Source organism: Saimiri boliviensis, chromosome 18 (assembly GCF_048565385.1).
Source record: "Saimiri boliviensis isolate mSaiBol1 chromosome 18, mSaiBol1.pri, whole genome shotgun sequence".
NCBI lineage: Eukaryota > Metazoa > Chordata > Mammalia > Primates > Cebidae > Saimiri > Saimiri boliviensis.
In genome coordinates this window covers 37,029,376-37,042,955 of record NC_133466.1, presented here as the reverse complement: position 1 = coordinate 37,042,955, position 13,580 = coordinate 37,029,376, and positions in this window count along the sequence as shown.

The following is a 13,580-nucleotide window of genomic DNA, read 5'->3' as shown; positions in this document are numbered from 1 at the left end:
TCTTAGTTATTTAAGATACTAAAGTGTTTTTAAAACGTTTTAACACTGAAAAGGATTATCTCTAGTTTCACACACACAAAATTATTTCTATTGAACACATCCTATTACGATGCCGAATAACTGACATATTACTGTAGTTAATCAGAATTTCCTGCTTTTCCAATATCCTATTTAAGGCTGTAACTTTTGTGCTGCAAAGTCATACTGTTTAGGTGTTTCTCTACATTCACACTCTAAATTGTAGCAGAAGTAAATTCTAAGATTCATTTTCTTTTCTTAATTTCAATTTTATCTAAGAAAATTCTAGACACTGTATTCTAAAATAAGCAAAGAATAAGCAATCAAAACTGCCCAGCATTTCCACTGAAGACAGAAGAGTCACACGGAAACAACATTTCATATGCTTTTTTTTTCTTTTTTTCTTTTTTGAGACTGAATCTCGATGTGTCTTGCAGGCTGGAGTGAAGTGGAGCAATCTCGGCTCACTGCAACTTCCGCCTCCCGGGTTCAAGCAATTCTTCTGCCTCAGCTTCCCAAGCAGCTGGGACTACAAGCATGTACCACCACACCCGGTTAATTTTTGTATTTTCAGTAGAGAAGTGGTTTCACCATATTGGCCAGATGGGTCTTGAACTCCTGACTTCGTAATCCGCCCATCTCGGCCTCCCAAAATGCTGGGATTATTGACATTAGCCACCATACCCGGTGGCTCATATGCTTTTTAACTTAATCACACCTGGCTAATATGCTTTTCAACTTAAGTTTTTTTTCCTCTGAATATGAAGCAAAACTTCATGTTTAAAAACTGAATATGTTTCACTCCAATAATAATTCATTGTATGTTTTTACTAACCTCTTGAATTATCTTTGTGGCCCTTGAAATGAAAGCACACAGATTAAACTGAAGATAAAATAGATAGTATTACTCCCTCTTCTATATTAGCAAACTCTGTTCCCTTGAACTGTCTCTCTTGATATACTCAGATAAAATATTTGTATGCCTAGGTATTGACAAATCAGGAAAAACTGCATAGTGAGCTCTACTAATATTGTTTTAATTATACTCAACTGAACCAAAAGTCACTCTTCTTTGGAGAGTGGGAGGAAAACAATTTCAGCACCACAAAAACTATAGATTTTACAATCATCACCTTGTCATTATTTATCTGTAAAGTATGTTTCTTACAGGAATTATCCCTTACAAACTAGATACAAATTTCCATCTTAAGTCAAAAGACAAAAATCATCAAAGACTCAAGAACATATTAACATATTAATAGTAAATACCTACATCAGAACATCAGAATGAGTTGACCTGTTCTCATGGTCTAGAATGTTCTTTCTTACCCTTGACAACCAAATCCAACTTCTCTCTTTTTTTTTTTTTTTTTTTTTTTTTTTTGAGACGGAGTTTCGCTCTTGTTACCCAGGCTGGAGTGCAATGGCGCGATCTCGGCTCACCGCAACCTCCGCCTCCTGGGTTCAGACAATTCTCCTGCCTCAGCCTCCTGAGTAGCTGGGATTACAGGCACGTGCCACCATGCCCAGCTAGTTTTTTGTATTTCCAGTAGAGACGGGATTTCACCATGTTGACCAGGATGGTCTCGATCTCTCGACCTCGTGATCCACCCGCCTCGGCCTCCCAAAGTGCTGGGATTACAGGCTTGAGCCACCGCGCCCGGCCCTAGTTCCAAATTTTCTGAAGACAGATATATACCTTTCATCATCTCAGTATAATTCCTAAAAGTACTAAAATTCATAGAAATGCCCTGAAATCAAGCTTTGACTTCTTATTTGCAGATTTCATTAAAGAAAAACACTAAAGTCACACTTGTTTTGAGAAGCTGATTTTCCTGACAGTCGGTGGTCCCAGTCCGACGTTGGTAGTTCCCGTTGGTTTCCCTGGTTTCTGGGTGTCACAGTGCCACCTGCTGGTGCACTTAAAGAAATTGTCAGTATCATGAGGAAAAAGCAAAGGTGTCGTACAAAGTGGATTGCGAGAATCTAGACAATTAAATCATGTACCCTACGTGAAGTTCATAAAGTTACTTTAGCTAATTTGAATTTCGCTTCTTAAATTTTTATTTTAAAATGCCGTCAAATTGTTCATACGAGACCTGTAAAACTTTTGCAATAGCAAAACTTTCTAATGGGGGGTTGACTTTAGGTATAATTGCTTTTAATTTAACTTTTTGTCTGATATTTTTAGAAATTTTTTACACACCTCAGATTTTAAAGACTATTTGAACGCAATTTGTGTGATGCACACTCATCTATAATAAACACGTCTTTAATCAATTTTCCATTATATTTCCTGAATCTGTTGTGAATGATCACTGCATGCTATAGTCAGAGTAGCTCATAATACAGACCTCTCTCTTCCCCTCTCACATTCTCTTTCTAACCTGTTTTACTCGTGAAGACCACATAAATAATTAACAGAAATGTAAAACTGCATTTAAAATAAAAATAATTAGAAGGGAACTATCAGTGCCAGCTTACAAAACACTTTTAATAAAACTCCAGAGTGTTTGTATAGGGAGAGGCCAGGAATGACAGATCCCTGCTTGGAAAGTTTGTTTTCGTAAATAAGTGAAACAAAAGTTTTAGCACTATGGATTAACTCTCAGTAATTTGCTCTTCGAAACGTTTTTTGGATATTTTGCATAACAGTTTACTCTTCTTTTTCTGCGGCAGAAAAACAAAGTAGGGGAGAAATGGCAAAGCCCACCCTGAAGGTGAAATTGTATAATAGACTAAGTTCATATAAAGTCATGTTTCTGAACATCTGTTAGAAGGGATTCTAGAAATGCTCATGTCTTTATTCTGTGCTCTAGCTACACAGTGTCGGCCATTAAAACATTTGCTACTTGGAATATTTGCTGTCTCCCTTGATGCAGTCATCCACGTACCTGCCCTGGACTGAGAACCACAGTACCTCTCTCTGCCTTCCTTCTGCTACGTGACTTGGATATTTCTTTTTTTACTTCGTTTGTAATTCTCTGGGTTTAAATACTTTTTCTGTAAGTGACTTAAAAATTTCTTTAAAAATAGTCTGGGTACAAAGCATCATACATTCAATTTTTTTTTTTTTTTTTTTTTTAACAATCTGCTGTAGGTGTTATTCTCTTGAAGACCTTTTACTCGGGAAAAATGATCAGTTTCACCAGTGATTTAAAGAATTCCTGGTTGAGGCTTCTTATGGTTGGTCCTTTTAAACATTTTGTTTAAATAAAAGGAGTAATACGCATCACAGCATTTTATCTACGCAGTAGATGAGTGCCAAATTATGGGAAAGGTGGAAGGTCTTTGGGAACCTGGAGGTTCATAATCTGTTTGTTGCTTTTTTTTTGCTCACTTAATCAGAGCTGACCTTACGGGATTTTAATAGTGAAGTTGCCAAGACAACTGTGATTGAAATTTCTACTTGCCATTCAGACCACGAAACAAAAAAAATGAACAATTTCTGACACTTTCATAGGCTTTTCTAATGTAGAACAAATTTAATGTGATCTTTATAGCAAAAAAAATTAATGTCCCATATTGCTTATATATTCTACTAAACTATAGAAAAACTGTAATTTATTACCAAACTATAGTTTATCACATACCCCTGTGGAGACATAGCTAGACACTCATTACTTCTTTGCCATCATTTATTTGAATATTGTTCCTCCCAGATTTTACATTCTTTTTCTAGAATTCCTATTCATTATGTAATAGACCTTCTCATTTGATACTGTCTCTTAAATTTTCTAGCGTATTTAACATTTCTTTATTTCTTTGTACTTTGTTATAAATTGTTCCTATGGATATTAATAGGATGTTTTAAATTATTTCTTCAGTTATATCTGTTTATGCTATCTACAGAGTTTTTCATCTCATTTTATTTTCATTTTCATACGTTCAAGGTCATTCTTCTTTAAATGTACATGGTCTTTACTTTAGCGCCTGTTCTTTCCTTCACCTTCAAGTTTTTCTTTTAGTCCTTATTTATTTTATAGTTTATTTTGAATGACACTTACATTAGCTCAAGCTCCGTTTTTAATTTGTTGGTTTTGCGCTCTTGCTCATGGTGGATTTCTTTTTATTAATTAATTAATTTATTTATTTTTATTTCATTTTATATTTTGCCATTGTGGAAGACAGTGTGGCAATTCCTCAATGACCTAAAAATAGAAATCCCATTTGACCCAGCAATCCCATGACTGGGTATATATCCAAAGGATTATAAATCATTCTACTATAAGGACACATGCACACGAATGCTCATTGCCGCACTGTTTCCAATAGCAAAGACCTGGAACCAACCCAAAGGCTCATGGTGGATTTCTTACTCCTGTGATTTGTCACTTTCAGTCATGACCTTTATTTTCAGTAGCGACGGGGATTGTGCAGCTGTGTGGTTCCCAGGTACTCGGCATTGTGAGTAGGTCCTCCGGTTGTCAAGAGAGCATGACTATGACTCTCACAGGAACAGTTTTTATGGTTATTTCTTAGAGTGAAAAATACCTCTTTTCTGGAAAAAGTATCAAGGGAAGCTTTTGCGTGTTTTTTTCACCTGTACCCTAGGCAAAGATAGGCTTTTTCTTGTTTTGCTTTTTTTCTTTTTTTGTCATCTCTCTTTTTATCTGTTAGCAGATATTTTTCTCTATTTTAGGGAGAGTATAAGCTTTAGAAGATGACATACTCATAGAACTGTCTAGAATCCAATTGTTCACATTGTATGGTTCTGTGTTTTTGTCCCCTGTACATTAAATGTGCTACTAAAACCCAAATGCTAACTATTGCTAAGCCAGACATTTACTCTACCACACCAGTAACTCAGGTGTAGCATAGATTCACCAGCATATTTACCCCATTTTTCCCTGATATCTGAAAATTTCCCTTTCTCTCTTTTTTCTCTTTCCCTTTTCTTTGTGGTTTCTTTTGTGTGTGTATGTGAGCTCAGTTGTACATTTAAAAACTTTATTTTATCCATCATTCTTATTTGTGACAGAACATTTTCTCCATTATAAAAGGGTCATTTTTCCAGAGCTGAAAGTGTTAAAATTAGTATGTTCATAGTACTTTCAATGTATAGACCTTTTTACATGTATGTATATAAAAATCTATAGGACTTTTTCCAAAAGGAATTCTTATTTTTTTCTTTAAAGGTCAATTTTCAACAGAAGATGAAATAATCTCCTATAAATTATACTTGTATAACTACATTTTATAAAATACATTTTAGTCGATGTGTGCTTACATAATATATGGTCAGAAGTGAAGCTCAAAATGTTTTTCAATGTAAGCCAGTGTCACAGTACCATTTATTAAATAACACTTTTTCCTACTCATTTTAAAAAATTTTCATCAAAAACTAAATGCTCACAATGAGATTTGTATAAATGACCTTGAAATTATTAGTAGAAATTGATGAATTATTATAAATATGAAATGTTAACAACTACTTTATTAGAAAAAACTCCATTATCATGTTTTCAGGTTAAAATCTTGCCTTCTCTGTCTTATGTTTCAAAGTATTACAAGTGACCTTTAACAAGTGCTAGGCTTTGATTTGAATATGTTGATGAAATCACTTGGTCTGAAAGATGTTTGATAGAAAAATGAAACCTTAAACTACCGACTATGTTTGAACAGATGATGTTTTTCTGTCTAATGCATCAATATTCATTAAACAGAAGTATGTGCCCAAAGTTCAGGTATGAATAAAAATGAAAAGGATTATCTGAATGCTTTCACGTTAATCTCCATTTGGTCATCGTTTCTCAACATCATTATGATTTGTACCTCGTTCTTCAATCAAAAAGAAGCAATTAAAATATTACAAAGCCCCCATGAACTCTAAAGAACTTTTGTTCTCATTACTAGTCATTTTTAAACTAGAATTTTGTAGTTAGCTTTGCAAACTTGCGTAATTGACTAATCCTAGGAACTTGTTCTACTTTTTCTATTTTCATCCTTTCCATTTCTCTAATTTTTCTCTCTAAATTACAAATATAAAGTGCAAATAGAGCAGATACTAAAAGGAATAATTTAAGACTACAAAAACAAAATCTTTTATGATATTTTCCTTTTCACTATTTCTATTACAATAAGCTGAATTTCATATATGGTATATTTTTCTTTTACGTATGTCATGTATAAAACATGAACAGTATTTTCTCCTTATATGTACCATGCACATATTTCTACCTACCATGACACACACATGGGCCTTTTAGATTTAAGGTATATTACCAATCTTTCTCAGTCTCTCTACCTCCCTCCCCTGGACCCACTCTTATCTCCCTTATTCTTTTTTTTTTCCCTCACCCTCTCCAGTCTATTTAATCCCTTGAAAGTATATAGAGTTAAAGTAAGACAAGTAAGGAACGTGTTTATTTTGCCATGTATTAACTAGTCAATACATAGGCTTATTAAGAGGGACTGTATTTTAGAAAATATTGTCACGTGTTTTTATAGTTTGTAAATATTATGAACATTTTAACTATTAATCATTTGTAACTTCTGAATCAGTTTTTCAATTTTTTGTTAGAAAAATAATTATCATATTTTTATAGTATTTGAGGTACTTAAAAATAATCCTGCTTCATAGGATGAAGTAATTAGAAATTCTAGTCAGATCTGTTTTTACATATCCTTACCTGATTTTGAGCAATCTCAGTTTTTAACGTTCACTTATCTGTAGTATCTTAATAATATCAATGTCATTGATTTCATTTATTTTGTGCATCTAAATATGTTGTCTACAAACATTTTCAGGTCAACTGTTTCAGATTGATTATTTATCATCATTTAAAATTCAGAATTTAACTAATCTAGTTTTTAAAAAATTCTGTCAAAGCAGCAGAGATACTTCCTTTCTGCAGTACACAACATGGTGATTTTCATTTGCAGAATCAATGTAGTATAGGCAGGTGTCTCAGTAAGAGAAATTCTAATTTTATTTATCCTTTATTGAATCCTTCCATTTTTCTTAATTAAAATTCCAGGCTCCTGTCAAAAGTAATTACATTTGTTTTATTTAGAGCCCTATTATCTACACAGCAATTAATCATATATACACACACACGCATACATATATACACGTACATGTATTCACACATATACCTATACATGCATATTTCATTGCTATATAGAACATAAGGAAGTATTCTCCTATAAATTGTCTTTAACACTTCTCTCCATTTTCCCCAGCAAAGACAGCATATTTCACTTGCTTGGCATGACACTTAAGAACTAAACTTGAGTTTATTGCTACATTTAGTTGTCCAGTAATTGTTCAATTTCTGCACTAAATGAATTCTAGTACTTGATAAAAGTGTATTAAGAAATATTATGACTTTCAAATTAAATATTAATCAGAATATTTGAATATTTCTGTGCTTGTAACACTGTAAAAAATAGAAACATGTTTTTCAACCAACAAAGTTAAAAGACAAATTTGCAAACAATAATCTCTCCAACAATGTTGTGAAAATATGGGACAGAGATGAGTAGATGACTTGGAGAGCACTAAAATTAAAACAATTTAATATACGATACAATAACAATGTATTTTAAAGTATATTGTACAATATGGCACAAAGTAGATGTTCAATAAACATTAACTGACTCTGATTTTGAATTCAGAAAGAACTATCTTTCTATAAAAGAAACAATTTTTCTTTCACTAACTACACTAAAGAGTTCTACATTCTTAATTACTAACTAATCAAAAGAGGACCAGATTCCTATGCCTACATGCCAGCAACAGCCTTCACTACAAAACAGTGTCCTCCAGTCACTGGGATTTTTCAATACATTTAGTTATACTGCCATTTATTTCTCTCACATCCATCAAACCACTCATTTTATTTTTCCTGTTTGAATCATAAATTGAGTAAGATTCAGCCATCATTTCCTTAGTGATTCAGAATAACAATGATTTATTAAAGGTTAATTTATTAGATCCCCAGTTTCTTGATGGAAAGAACAAAAATTTATAAACACTTCATCTACCCATGGCATTTCTGAAATTTAGGTGGGAAAAAAGAAGACAGCTTAAATTCAACTTCGAAACATAGTAGTTAAAAAATAAACAGGGATAAGCAGAAATTGTATAAACAATTTATCTTAGCAGAGATAGTCTTAAAGCAGAACATGGGATGAATCTGTCTTCTGAAAGTCTTCTAATTCTGCATTGTGATCTATGATAAATTTTGCCTACCTTCACTTTTATGAAATTGTTTTACCAAATTTGTGGATTATAAAGACATGACTGAGTGTTCCTTAAACAATCCTGATAGGCTGAAGTTTTTAGTTAACATAGTCCAAGCCCCCTCAAAACAACACAAAACACTTTTGATCCGCATCAGAGGAAATGAAACACCTTTCTTCTCCTCAGTTTGCACCCCTGTTTATCTCGACTCCCTTCTGCAATCCCCACATTAGATTATCTCGTGCCATGAACTAAGCCGTAGCCAGATGATTATAATTAAATAATCTCATTGCAGTAACTAAGAAAGCATTCTGTTTCTTTCATCTTTAGAGATGCCTAAATGAAAAACGGTGGCAGACTCACTGAGCACAATGTCAATTAATTTGCAATGTTCTGTATTAATTTCTTGTTATACCATATGATATCCTTGTGTCACCCAGTAAGACTACTAAGGAGCTAATCATTTTTTTTCTTTGCTTTACATCATGAATATAAGGAATGAAAATCTGACTTCTTATTCAAGTGTAATAGCCAATGTTTACCTTGTGAAAGATTTACACAGTCTAAAATGTACCTCTATGTATTATCTATTACTGTGGTCTAAGAAAACTCAGAGCAAAGAGATTTCCAAGCAAATAAACTCAGACACAGTTTGGACAAGACTGGATTTAGTTAAGGGAGATGAATGATAAACCTATCCATGAGCTATAATACATCAGGGAGATAGCCCTTATGGGTGAGCACCATTTCTAAGTCAATGTCTTACCTTGACATTTATTTGCTGTAAGTTACAAGTTTACCCTTTAGACAGCATTAAGAGAACATTCATCTTCAGCAAGGTTGCAAACCATAGACGTTATCTCTTCCTTAGGCAATAAAGAAACTTGATTTCTGTATATAAAAGAACTTAAGCAAGAGTGATCTGCATAATGTGTACATTTATTGTTGTTTTCACAATCAATAAAGAGCCCAACAGGGCATACATGACTGATATGTGCCTCAAATAATGTCTGCTTCCAGTATGACACAGTCCCTTTCAAACCATATGGCTGAATAATCTTTTCCTTAAAAAACTACTTTGAGTAAAATTCATCATCTTTTCAAAAGTTATGAGTTGTGGGAATACAACATTTTATTGCCACTTAAGCTAACTGAATAAATTAATTTAGATTCATTTTTACTTTCTTATCTTAATGGAAGCCCCATCTTTATTCCTTTGTCTTTATATTATATACGTGTGCATATGTGTGTGTATGAATTATCCACAACTTGTAATCAGTTCAAAGTAATTTGAATTGCAGGTTGATGAAATAACAATTATTAGCATCAATTGAACACATTATTGAATGGGATTAAGTTATTCAACACTTCCAGTCCGTGGCTCTACAAGGAATAATGCCCGTGTCATTCATGTACTATAGTGCGGTACTAACACAGGATTATAGCAAGATGTAGTTGAAAAGATCATCACATCATTGAGAATCCGCTTTCTTTCCATGTTTTCTCGTTGAAGCTATGTGACAAACAAAAAGTCTACATATGAAGATACATAGAAGAAATACAGAACTGACTTAGACAAATCTCAGTGTCTGTAAAGATTTTCCTTATACAATAAAGGACAGTATTATGCAGCTTGATGGCTTAGATTACTATTCCAGCTTCACCACTTACTGAATGATCTTTGGTAAGAATTTAATCTGTGTCTCCGTTTCGCAGTCTATAAACTAGTGCATACCTCAGCAGATTAATGTGAAAATAAAATGAGATAATACATATAAAACACATAGACTAAATATAAACAATGGTTAAGAGCTTTGCAATAGTAATTGCTAACATTTATTGAAAGTTTATTACATGCCAGGCATTGTTGCAAGTGGCTTGACTATTACTATTATCTCCGTATTACAGATAAAATAACCCAAAACACTAAAGGTAAAATCACTTGTCCATCATTATATAGCCACTTAGGTATAAACCTTGGGTTTATATCCAGAGAGTTTAATTACAGAATCTATCTCCATTCTGAATATACAATGCTTCTGAACTCACAAAAATAAGTAGGAAAAAAATGAGAAAACATAAATATAAAAAATAAAAAGAGGATTTAATTCTCTCTATATAAACCAGAGATAATTAGATTTGAATAGTATTTATTAATAGTATTTTTTTCTGGGATTATATATTTTTCTTTTTCTTTAATTATACTTTAAGTTCTGGGATACATTTGCAGAACGTGCAGGTTTGTCACATAGGTATACACATGCCATGGTGGTTTGTTGCATCCATCAACCCATCATCTACATTAGGTATTTCTCCTAATGCTATTCCTCCCCCAGCACCCCACCCCCTGGCAGCCCCTGATGTGTGATGTTCCCTTCCTTGTGTCTATGTGTTCTCATTGTTCAACTCCCACTTATGAGTGAGAACATGTGGTGTTTGGTTTTCTGTTCCTGTGGTAGTTTCCCAAGAAACTATCAGCTTCATCCATGTCCTGGCAAAAGACATAAACTCATCTTTTCTATGGCTACATAGTATTCCATGGTGTATATGTGCCACATTTTCTTTATCCAGTCTATCACTGATGAGCATTTGGGTTGGTTCCAAGTGTGAATAGTACTGCAATAAACATATTTGTGCATGTGTATTTATAGTAGAATGATATAGGATTTTTTTCTGGAGTTATAGATATACATATATTTCTCAAAATGTGATTTTTTTGAAACCCAAAAGTATTTTAAAAAATCAATGTTTTGCTTGATTTAAAGGGAAATACAGTGAATGAATCAGGCTAACAAATAACACCTGATGAAGACTTCTGTTCTGCAGATTCTCTTTTATCATCTTAGTTTGAAGTAGAATTTTCTTCTTATTTATCTGGAAGTTTTCAAATTGTGCAACAATTTTCATTATTATCTAAGTGATTATAAATGAGCTCTAGAAACATACTGAATATTGCAGCTTAAAATGGCAATAAAAAATTCCTTAACGTGCCAAAATAAAACAAAAACAAAAGTAGGTAAATAAGCCTTTAGATAAGTTAGAATTTTAAAGTCTTAAGTCATTAAAAATGCATGCCAAAATGAGCCATATGTTTAACTCTTATATTAAATACTATGTACACCCAGGTCTAGCATCAATTTAAAAGATGAGAAATTAAGAAAATTTTAATCAGAAAATTATAAAAGCAATAAAAATTAAAATTCTTAGTGCATTTGTCAGAGACATGAATGGATAATAAAACTGAATGGCCTTTAAATAAAAAGATAAAATATAGAATCTGTTAATCAACAAAATAATAAATGCAGATAGCAAATGTAAACACGAAAACAGAGCATATTAGCAATTAAACTGCAGATTAAAATATTATCATCCTATCAGATTAATAAAACGTGTATTGATACTTTTGTTACTAACAGTGAGAATGCTAGACAATTGTCTAGCATTTACACCACCAAGGCTAGTGAAAGGTAATATGTACAAAAGCATCAGTCAGATTTTAAGGGTGTCTTCCAAGACAATTACTCTATCTCTCCCTGTCTATAAACAACTGAATGTATGCAGAACAATCCCACCCATTCATAAGTGTGGGTCACTGGGGGCCTTGTTTGTACTTCTGGAACTCACCAAAAAGTCATAGCCAATAAGAATATTTCCCATGGCCTGGATCAGTGGCTCACACCTGTAATCCCAGCACGTTGGGAGTCCAAGGTGGGTGGATCATTTGAGGTCAGAACTTCAAGACCAGCCTGGCCAACATGATGAAACTCTGTCTCTATGAAAAATACAAAATTTACCCAGGTGTGATGGCAGGCACCAGTAATTCTAGCTACTTGGGAGGCTAAGTCAGAAGACTCTGTTGAACTCAGGAGACGGAGGTTGCAGTGAGCCAAGATCACGCCATTGCCCCAGCCTGGGTGACAGAGTGAGACTCTGTCAAGAAAGAAAGAAAGAGAAAGAAAGAAAGAAAGAAAGAATAAGAAAGAAAGAAAGAAGCAAAGAAAGAAACAAAGAACGAAAGAAAGAAAGAAAAGAAAAGAAAGAAAGAGGCTGATTGTTGTGGCTCATGCCTGTAATCCCAGCATTTTGGGAGGCCAAGGAGGGTGGATCATCTGAAGTCGGGAGTTCGAGACAAGCCTGGCCAACATGAAGAAACCCCATCTCTATTTAAAAAAAAAAAAGAAAGAAAGAAAGAAAGAAAGAAAGAAAGGAGGGAGGGAGGGAGGGAGGGAGGAAGAAAGAGAAAGAAAGAAAGCGAGAGAGAGAGAGAGAGAGAGAGAGAGAGAGAATGTCGACTGAGAAGCTACAAGATAGTCTCTTTGCCTCCTTGAAAGTTTAAGGCCTGAGATTTTTGAGGTGACAGAGTCAGAGAAGTGTGCCTCGTTTTCTATTCAGTCTCTATGAGCTGACTTGCTTCTTTTCTGTGGGTGCCAAGAAACTCCTATTTCTCCTTATAAGAAACAGTTCTTTTTGCTCGACGTATTCCTGATATTTTACATCAAAATCATAATATAATTAACTATTTGAAAATGCAAGTTGGTAATGTTTTCAAGATGTTAAAAGTTTGTAAGACTTAAGCTTAGTGATTCCACTTTTAAGAATCTGTCTTAAAGGGGTACATTCAAAATAATCCTATGGATATGTTATATAGCAGAAGACTATAATAGAAACATTTATTTCCTGGCTTTACCTCATTTTAACAGAACAGATATTTAATTTTTAAAAATCATTAAGGAAGAAATTCTGTCTAAGATTGAAGTTTAAAAATTTTTAGATAGCATGGTAAATTACTCGGAAAATTTTGTATTGTTTGCTAGGCAGGATTTATGGTACTTCATAAAGTATCTTCAGTATACTTCATGAAGTATATTTTTCAGATACTTTGCCAACGTATTCCAATGACTCTATGTAACAGTAGTAAAATTATTAAGAGAAATTTTCAAATTCTATTTTCTATAAATATCATTTAGCTTAATTTTTAACATATATAATACCCAATAAACAGTTTTATTTAATTTTCTTAACAGAAGTTCCTTATAGACATACTGAAAAACCACTTTTTGTATATATAAAGTCTGAAAATTATCAGTATTCTGCAAGAGTATAACAATGTTTTTGATTACTCGAAAATTCATCTCATTATAGAACATTAATAGAGCTTCAAAGATACAGAATTCAGAATGAAAAACTTTGTCACTTTTAGAATAAATATGTTCACTCCATATCTAATGATTTGGGCAAGCTTTTACATATTTTCCTCCAAAATACCAGCCACTTATTGACAAAGATTTGACACAGAGCAACCAATTCCAAGTTACCTTGAAACGTTCCATAGCACAAAATAAGTGTCTACTCACGTCAATAGTATCTATTCCTA